Consider the following 8,777-nt stretch of genomic DNA (forward strand, 5'->3'; position numbering starts at 1 on the left):
GAAATAAGTGTGGCAGGCACAAAAAGTTCCTACTTGATGCCCTGTTTTGGTTTTTGTTTTTGTTCCTATTGCAGGTATAAAACTGTGTAAGCAACGAGATCTTTTCTGCAGCCTCAGCTGACCTAGTCCAGTGGTTCAGTGTACATGAAGAAGTCTTTTGGATCCCTGTTAAGCATTCAGTTCCTAGGTCTCATAGATTCTACGTCTAGATTCTAGAATCCAGGTCTAGATTAGAATTCAGTTGACCTGGCGATGCATGTGTTTAATTAACTCCTTAGGTGATTTTAATGCAGATGGCCCTTTGGAAAACACTGGATTAGGGCAGGGGGCAGGAGAAAATGCATCTATATAGTTTTATGCACCTACTACATATGAGACTTGGTCATGCCAGGATACCTCATTTCAGTGGTTCCTTCCCAAACCTCAAGTACTGTTCTACTTGCTCTAGAAATAATATTTGTGTGTGTGAGAACCCACACTGAGGGAATTGTTGCTTTGGTTTGAAGCTTCTTCTTATCCTTTAGCTCTCCGGGAGGAGATACCATTTTATGCCTTAGCACAATGCTACTCAAAAGTGCCAGTCTCCAAAGATGTTTGTTACTGATTTGCAACCAGGTAAAGATCTTCTGCCAGGATGGAAGTCAATTTTGTCAATAAGCACACTGTTTAGTTCAGTTCTTTCCTTTATGTTCTAGGGTAGGTTCTCATCTTGTCACAGACTGGTAACAGATGGATTCAGGGACCACTCTTTGAGTAGCACTGCCGTAACAGACATTCAAACTTTTGGGGGTAAAAATAGAACAGCTTTGAGTGGAGGGCTGGTGAAGAAGCTGAGTGGAAAAGCTCCAGGGAGATAGTATTGGAGCTACCAAATACCACCCTGCTCACCAGGCCTGGCTATTTCTAAAAACTGCCGTCATTCATGCCCATAATTTGACTTGGTTTCTTTTCTCTGCCTAGCCTGTCCTCTAGTGGAAGCGGCAACGAGCAGACAAAACCACCTATATTGCCTGAAGAAGAGGACTAATTTAATTAATCTGCAGCCCCTGGATTGATTGTGAAATCTGTTTGAAGATGGAAGTGTAGACTAGTAAAATGCTTCCTTTGAACTTGAAGCTGAGTCTTTGCTGGGACTGTCATGAGCACTTCCGAACATCAATTTGGAAGAAACATCCTTCACTTTACTATTGCATCTACTGTTACTTATGCAGATTCAATGGCTTCAATTCTTAAATTGTTCGATCTAAATGGGCAGACTTGATAATAAGTAACTAAAAGAATTGGTAAGGTTTCTTCCAGCTGAAAGATTCTATGATTCTAGAATTCTTTCATCTACACAATTATGCTGGGGATTTACTTCCAGTATGCATTCAGTTCATTAGACAAATATTAACAGAGCTCCTCTTATGTGCTATACTATGTACCGGGATACAGTGGTAGGCAGTGATGAATAAGAGATACCATCCCTCATGGTGTTTATAATGTAGCTGGGGAGATAGACATTAAGCAATTAAATCAAAATAAGCATGTGAATAAACATAGAACTGAATTGTGAACCTAATGAGAAATGAGATGACAAATAGTTTGATGATTCTCAGACATAAATTTCAGTTCAACTGAATTCAGCAAATGGTTTTTGAGCACCTACTCCGTACCAGGCAGTGTGCTGAGCCTCAGAGACACAGAGATGAATAGGAGAGCATTCCTGACTGCAGATCCACTTGGAACTGTGCCTGAATAGCACCCACATCCCTCTCCTCAACTCCCATTTGATTCGTCGGTTGGTTTGTGTTGCGTTGGCTATTTCATCTTCTGTTTACCCCGCACTCCTCGTGTAGCCGTGAGATAGGGCCATCTGGTGCCCATTTGTCTGAAGATGTAGAATTACCCTCTTGTGTTGTGAATTTGACCTACGGAAAATCTTTAAATGAGCATGGCCTTTGAAACTCCCAACTGAGCTGCTGAACTGACACAGACTCAGCAGAACTGAGAATTATTGTTGTACCTCTATCATAAAATCGTAGCCCTACATTCAGAGTGATTACAGGCTATGCTCATTCCTTTATTCAGCATGTCCTGGTGACTTCTGTGGGCCAGGCACTGTTCTGGGCACGGGGGGACATCAGTGAACAAAACAGATACAAGGCCCTGCCCTCTCGTGTTCCTCTCAACTTAAACATTTTCAATATTTCATTGAATGTGAGGAAGCTCATTCCCTTACTGGGAGCCTCTCATTTTCAAACAGTTCTAAATATTTGAAAGATCTCTATTATATTCACCCTAACTCTATTTCCTTGCGGCTTTTACTGCTAGTCTAAGGTCTTTGAACCACTCAAGATAGATCTAATCCGTCTTTCACAGGCTCCCCTTTGAAAAAAAAAGTATTTGACATTTAACAGATGAGGACCCTGAGATGCAAAGAAGGTCACACAGCTTCTCTATACCTTGCTGGTTTTAAAGCAGAAGTGATGTTAGGTTTTAGAATATTTTGTCATTTGATAGTAGTTGCTGGAAGAATCCTGAACTCTATTCAGCAAGGTTCTCCTTCCTAATATTAGGAGAACTGGAGAAGGGGCAGTTCCTGTGGCCTCCCACTCCTTACCACCCCGTGCTATTTTAGATCTTTCTCTTCCCATCTTCCCTTCTGGTTGCCTCCCTTTCCTCTCTGTCCTTTAGTTTTCTCTTTGCTTTTCTCTTCTGCTGATGCACCGGATTTATTCTCCCAGACTGCAAAGTCAGTGACCTCAGAGCGACAGCATTCTCTGTCCATTGGGGGGCAGACCCAAAGTACCTCTGAACCTGCAGAGGGGGCACAATGACAAGCGTACCCCGTATGTAAGCTGCCAAACTGAAATGTATTTAGGGGAAATTGCTCCAGCAATAGATTTTATGCCTCAAGTTAAGAGGTGGTGAGAAAAGCTCAGGGAAAGGAACGCATGCTACTTGGTAAACTCCAGCAAAGTTGGAGTATTGGGTAAGGATGCAGACCCCAACTGTATAATGGGATGACTCTTTTATAACCACATTCCAAAAAAGCTGTTAACACTGCCTGGGAGGAGGAAGAACACCAGACCTGGAGAGAAGGAATGAGACATGAACTCCTTAGAGGTGGCAAGATCAAAGGAACATCTCACCCCTTAATTTGCGAGGATAAGAAATCGCTGGCTGAACATACCTCAAACAGTTCATGGCTACTTTAATCAGTACCTTTAATCAGCAAAGACTCAAGTCGGGTTAGTAAATAACTTCTGGGGAATATGATTTGTGCTTAAAATTTGCTTTAATATTCTTATCTGCTTTCTCTGTAGGTAAACAAAACTCACTATACTCTTCTTCCATTTCTAGACAAGACAGTGCCATAATTAATCACCCAATAATTAGCTGCTTTTTCTCACAAAATCTCACTCACCCTGAAAGGCAGCACCAGAGGTTTATTTTCCACAAGTCAAACCAGCTAGTTCATATCGGTTATAATATGGGTCCCTTCCTTATTTTCTACTGTGACACCTAATATTCACAAAGGGGCATTTGCACCGAGGACTGTTCTTTTTTCTGAGAGGCAGACCTACTGCCTACTACCCAACGAATTTCCTATTTGTTTACACTCTTCTTTCCACGCATCACTTTGGTGGCCTGTAACAAAAGACATGCAATTCAGTTTATTCAACAAACATTTGTCAAGTGCTAGTCTCTTTAGCAGGAACTGGGGATATAAACATGACTGAGGCCACTGCCATTTTAGGAGCTTAGAGGAAAAAATGGGGGAAAATGTTGCTACGTTTACTAGAATGCAGTTTCCACATGATAAGGGTCTTCTCAGGGTGTTGGGGGAGAAGAGATGGTGCGGAGACGGGGGCCAGCACTTCACTGCCCTGGGGACATCCGGCAAGGTTTAGATTTAGATGTAAGCAAGATCAATATGCTTTCAAAAGTCAAAACTAAGGCCAGCCTGGTGGCCTAGTTGTTAAGTTCAGCGTGCTCTGCTTCTGCAGCCTGGGTTAGGTTTCTGGCACGGAGCTACCCTGTGCTGTTAGGGGCCATGCTGTGCTGGCAGCCACACACTAAAAAATAAAGGAAGATTGTCATGGATGTTAGCTCAAGATAAATCTTCCTCAGCAAAAAAGAAAAAAAAAAAGTCAAAACTATACTTGAAGGTGTACTCAGAAGCACCACTCTTCCCATTTCTGTCTCCCCCCTCCCCGCTTATAGGTAACCAATTTCATTGATTAATTTTCATTTCACTTATTATGAGCGAAGTTAAACATTTTTTCTCAATTTTAAAGTTTTTAAAAAATAAACTGGGGATGTTAGCTTTTTATCTCTGATGTATGTTGCAAATACTTATTCTCAGTTTTACATTTCTCTTTTGACTTTGGTTATGGTATTTTTGACCATGGAAAAGTTTTTATTTTTTCCTTTATGGAGTCAAATTTATCAGTCTTTTATTGCCTCTGGATTTTGCACCGTAGTTATAAAGCCTTTCTCTACTCCAAAGTTAAAGAGGGTTTCCCTCATGTTTTCTTCTCATGCTTGTACAGTTACATTTAGATCTCTGATCCATTTGCAGCTTATTCTTTTCTCTGGTACAAGGAATGGATCTAATTTTTTCCAAATGGCTACCCAGTTGTCCCAAAACCATTTTCTACAAATGACCACCTTTGCTCCAGTAATTTGAGATACCTCCTTTATCATACTCTTGATGTTTATATGCAGTTGGGTCTGTTTCTGGACTTTCCAGGCTATTTTTTTGATTTGTTTGTCTATTCATGTGCCAATGCTACACTGTTTTAATTACAGAGGCCTTGTGATATGTTTTATTATCTGGTTGGACTGGTTCTCCTCAGAACTCTTCCTTGTCAGTCTTTTCTTAACCATTCTTGTGAGTTTATTTTTTCCTGTGAATTTTAAGATCGTGTTTCATCAGACATTTAATTCTTGATTCTGTTTATTCTGGAGGGTGTTCCGGGTCTCATTGTTAGAGGCTCTCTCTCTAGGACTCTCCCTCCCACTGCCCCATGAAAATGGCTGCAGTCATGAGAACCTGTTACTGACAGCATACATCACAGCTTGCAGGTATGTTGGGGCATTAGAACAATAATTCTTAACCTTGGCTACCTATTTGAATCACCTGAAAGCTTTTAAGTATTACCGATGTCAGGCCAGCCCCAGTGGTCTAGAGGTGAAGTTTGGTGTGCTCTGCTTCAGTGGCCCGGGCTCAGTTGCTGGGCGCAGACCTATACCACTCATCTATCAGTAGCCATGCTATGACAGTGGCTCACATACAAAATAGAGGCAGGTTGGCAACAGATGTTAGCTCAGGAAAAATCTTCCCTAGCAAGAAAAAAAAAAAGAAAGAAATTATAGCTGTCAGGGCCCTTGATTAAATTAGAATCTTTGAGGTTGAGGCCTTGGCATTTGCATTTTTAAAAAGCTTTCCAAGTGATTCTAATGTGCAGCTGGGGTTGAAATCCATGGCTTCAAAGATGTAACGAGGAATATCCTTGTTAACGTTATAGAGTCCACAAGGGAACTGAAGATCTCGTGTAATAGGCTGTGATGCAGGCTTACAGCCAGAAGATTAGTCCCAGAGGAGAGCAGAGGTGACTGAGAGCTGGTGGAAATGATAGAACGCTGATATTTGGGAGGGAAAATGATGAGAAAGAGAAAATGGTGACTGTCAAGGTAGTCCAAGAATTCTCAGAGTGGATATAGAGCATGAACTTCATGCCTCACATATATATCAAAAAGTGTGCTCTGGAATTACACTTCTTGAAATCACTCAGGTACAAATGTTCTTTTTAAAACTTCAGCTATTCCCAGGAGCGCTAAAAAGTGGTTTCGGGTGTTTGTGGGGAGAGGGCAGGTGTGTTTACTCAAATGAAAACTTGAGGAAATTCACATGGAGTTACACTAACCAGAAGCTCCTCTCATGATACAAGAAACTGTATTTCTGAGGGGTGTGAGAATACATACCTCGTGGTTCTTTTCTGGAACATTTCCACAGCCACTAGGTTATCATCTGTCTTAATCAGTTCAGGCTGCTACCACAAAAAGACCATAGACTGAGGGGCTTAAACGACAAACATTTAATTCCCACAGTTCTGAAAGTTGGCAAGTCCAAGATCATGATGCTGGCAGATTTGGAGTCTGGTGAAGGCCTGGTTCCTGGTTCCTGGTTCTTTCTGTGTTCCCACATGGCAGAAGGGGTAAGCTCTTTGGGATCTCTTTAATGAGGCTCCACCCTCATGACCTAATTACCTCATCGTCATCGGAAAGTACATAATTTCTTACCATTGTGTAACAGCCACCATTCTAATTTTCAGGCCAAACGCTCGAGTTTTGTCAGTTATCCTTCTTTGAAGAGTAGTTTTTGTCCTCCTACCTACAGTTTTACCAACTGTAGCTGAGATCTATTCAAAGAGAGAGAGGAAAAAGCAATGAGGATGTTTTGAATTTTTCAAAAAGTTGGAGACCTGCTCCCGGGACCATGCTTCTCACTATAAATCTTTCACAGGATTCTGTCAGCTCCATTGTCCACGGGTTGATTACAAAACCCATCATTCTAACCGCATCTTTCCTTGAAGTGAATCCTCTGGTGAGTGGTGCCTGGGCTGTCCGTCTCCTTTAAATCAGAGTTCTGGCATCAGAAATGGTGTGTCGCTTTTCCTTCCCTTTTATTTTATCCAGTCTTGGGCACAGTGTGTCACCTAATTAGCACAACAAATGTAATTTTATCTGACTTTCCCTCTTTTCATGGCTCATTATTTTTCCTCCAGTGCAGGAAATTGCTGTCCGCATCATTTTTTATTGTTCCTCTTTCTCATAGAGAATTCCCCATTTGAAAGACATTTTCTTTAGTTTTCTTCTGTAAAAGCCCTCTCGTGACCTTTTTGCCTACCAACAAAGACCCATTTCCTGACCAGCATCAGCAATCGATTCCTTTACGAACGATTTGGTTTAAGGTCAGTGCTGGCCTATAATATAACTACTTAAATATATGTAGCTCTAAAGAAAAGTGGAAATGGTCTGTAAGAGTGCAAGTAAAATATCCCGTCTCAGAGAAAGCAGTTCATTTTCTGATGTTTTGAAAGCAGTAGCCAACGATGTGATGTTGTTTCTAAAGAAAACTCACATCATCCTGGAAGCCCCTGGCCACATCCCTCAACCAGAAACTTCCTCCATGTCTCGTGCTGTATTATTCAGTTCAGTTCCCAATACGGAGTTTCAAGAGAGATGCTAACAAATTAGAAGAAGGTGTTCAAGATGTAAGGGGCCTGGAAAAAAACATCTTGTTGAGTGTATAAAGAAGATAGGGTGGGCATGATGCTCATTGTCACATCTTTGAAAGAGTATTTTGTTACGAAAGACAGGCTTGTTCTGTTTTCCTGCAGAAACATAAGTACCCATGAGTATAAATCTAAACAAGGCAAACGATGGCACGGACACCTCATCAGTCGGTGAGTAGCTCATCTCAAAGCATGAAGTGAGAGGCTGGATGATCATCTGCAGAACTGTTGTAAAGAGGTTTTGTAACCACACGACCAGGAACAGAATTTGTCACCCCAAAATATGCCTTTTTGGCATAAGAATTATTTTAGGCTGATTATTTTTAAGAAACAGCAGACACAGGGAAATGCTCTGAAAACCTGGTAGGAGTTACCCATTTGTAAGGGAAATCTACATTTATAAGAGAAATCTCCATTTGTAAGGGTGGCTTCTTCTCTGTGCCAGGAAGGAGAAGATGACTAACTGCCCAGAAACTCTCATCAGTAGAAAACGCAATGACTTAAATCTACATAACAACTTTACCCTTGTTTACTGTGCTGACCTCATCTTAACAGAACGTTAAGACTATTTTTCAGGGGTGGCCAGCCAGCCAGGAGTATGCACAGAGAAGAGAAAATTTTGATCTGCCAATTGAAACTCCTGCCAGAGCTTCTGCATACCAGCCTACCCTCTCTAATCCCTTAAACCCTACCCTATACCCTGGATCCGGGAGACAGGTTTGAGAGCATGTCCTCCTATCTCCTTGCCAATCGATTGCATAATAAACTTTCTTCCCTTAAAGACTTGTGTGTGCAGTATCAGCTTCTGTGTGCACAGGTGGAGAGAGTCCTTGCTTGGCAACAGTTTCCTGTGCTGGGTGGGTTTCTATGATTCTCATGTGAGCACACTGTGTTTTTCACAATGCTAAAGAGGAAATCCCCTGGGCCCAGCCTGGTGGCTTAGTGGTTAAGTTCGTGTGCTCCTCTTTGGCAGCCTGAGCTTCATGGGTTTGGATCCTGGGTGTGGACCTATGCACCGCTCAGCAAGCTATGCTGTGGAGGCGTCCCACACACAAAATAGAGGAAGATTACCACAGATATTAGCTTAGCAACAATGTTCCTTAAACAAAAAGAGGAAGATTGGCAACAGGTGTTAGCTCAGGGCCATGGGGGGAAAAAAGAGGAAATCCCTGCTTTTTCAGTTTAAAATGGTTTAATTTAAAGAAAACCTGAATCATCTCATATCCTAAAATGTAGGCTAAAATTTTAGGCTGCAGATAAATTCTTTGTTTACGTGAGGAACAGTTATTCAATATAAAATGTTAATCATCTGTGGGTGGCTGTTTATAATTTTTTGTAAACAAAATGCTACTTTAAATCTGAATAGTATAGACACACTTGCAATAATTTCTAGCAAGCTTTGTAGATGGAGCAATTTCTCTGGCCTTCCTCATTCAGCCTCAGTGAATGGGAGTTATTGTAGATCCTGATGTGAGTGAGATGTTGGTTGTT

The 8,777-nt window shown here is 41.5% G+C and overlaps 1 long non-coding RNA gene across 1 annotated transcript; it reads left to right on the forward strand.

Annotated features, from left to right (window-relative positions):
• Positions 1–4,396: 4,396 nt before the first annotated feature.
• LOC111768587 (uncharacterized) lies at positions 4,397–8,067 on the forward strand. Its single transcript, XR_002801021.2, has 2 exons — positions 4,397–5,073; positions 6,100–8,067. It is a non-coding gene; the product is annotated as an uncharacterized lncRNA (long non-coding RNA).
• The last annotated feature ends 710 nt before the right edge of the window (positions 8,068–8,777 follow it).

The sequence above is a fragment of the Equus caballus genome, chromosome 17, assembly GCF_041296265.1.
Source record: "Equus caballus isolate H_3958 breed thoroughbred chromosome 17, TB-T2T, whole genome shotgun sequence".
Classification (NCBI taxonomy): domain Eukaryota; kingdom Metazoa; phylum Chordata; class Mammalia; order Perissodactyla; family Equidae; genus Equus; species Equus caballus.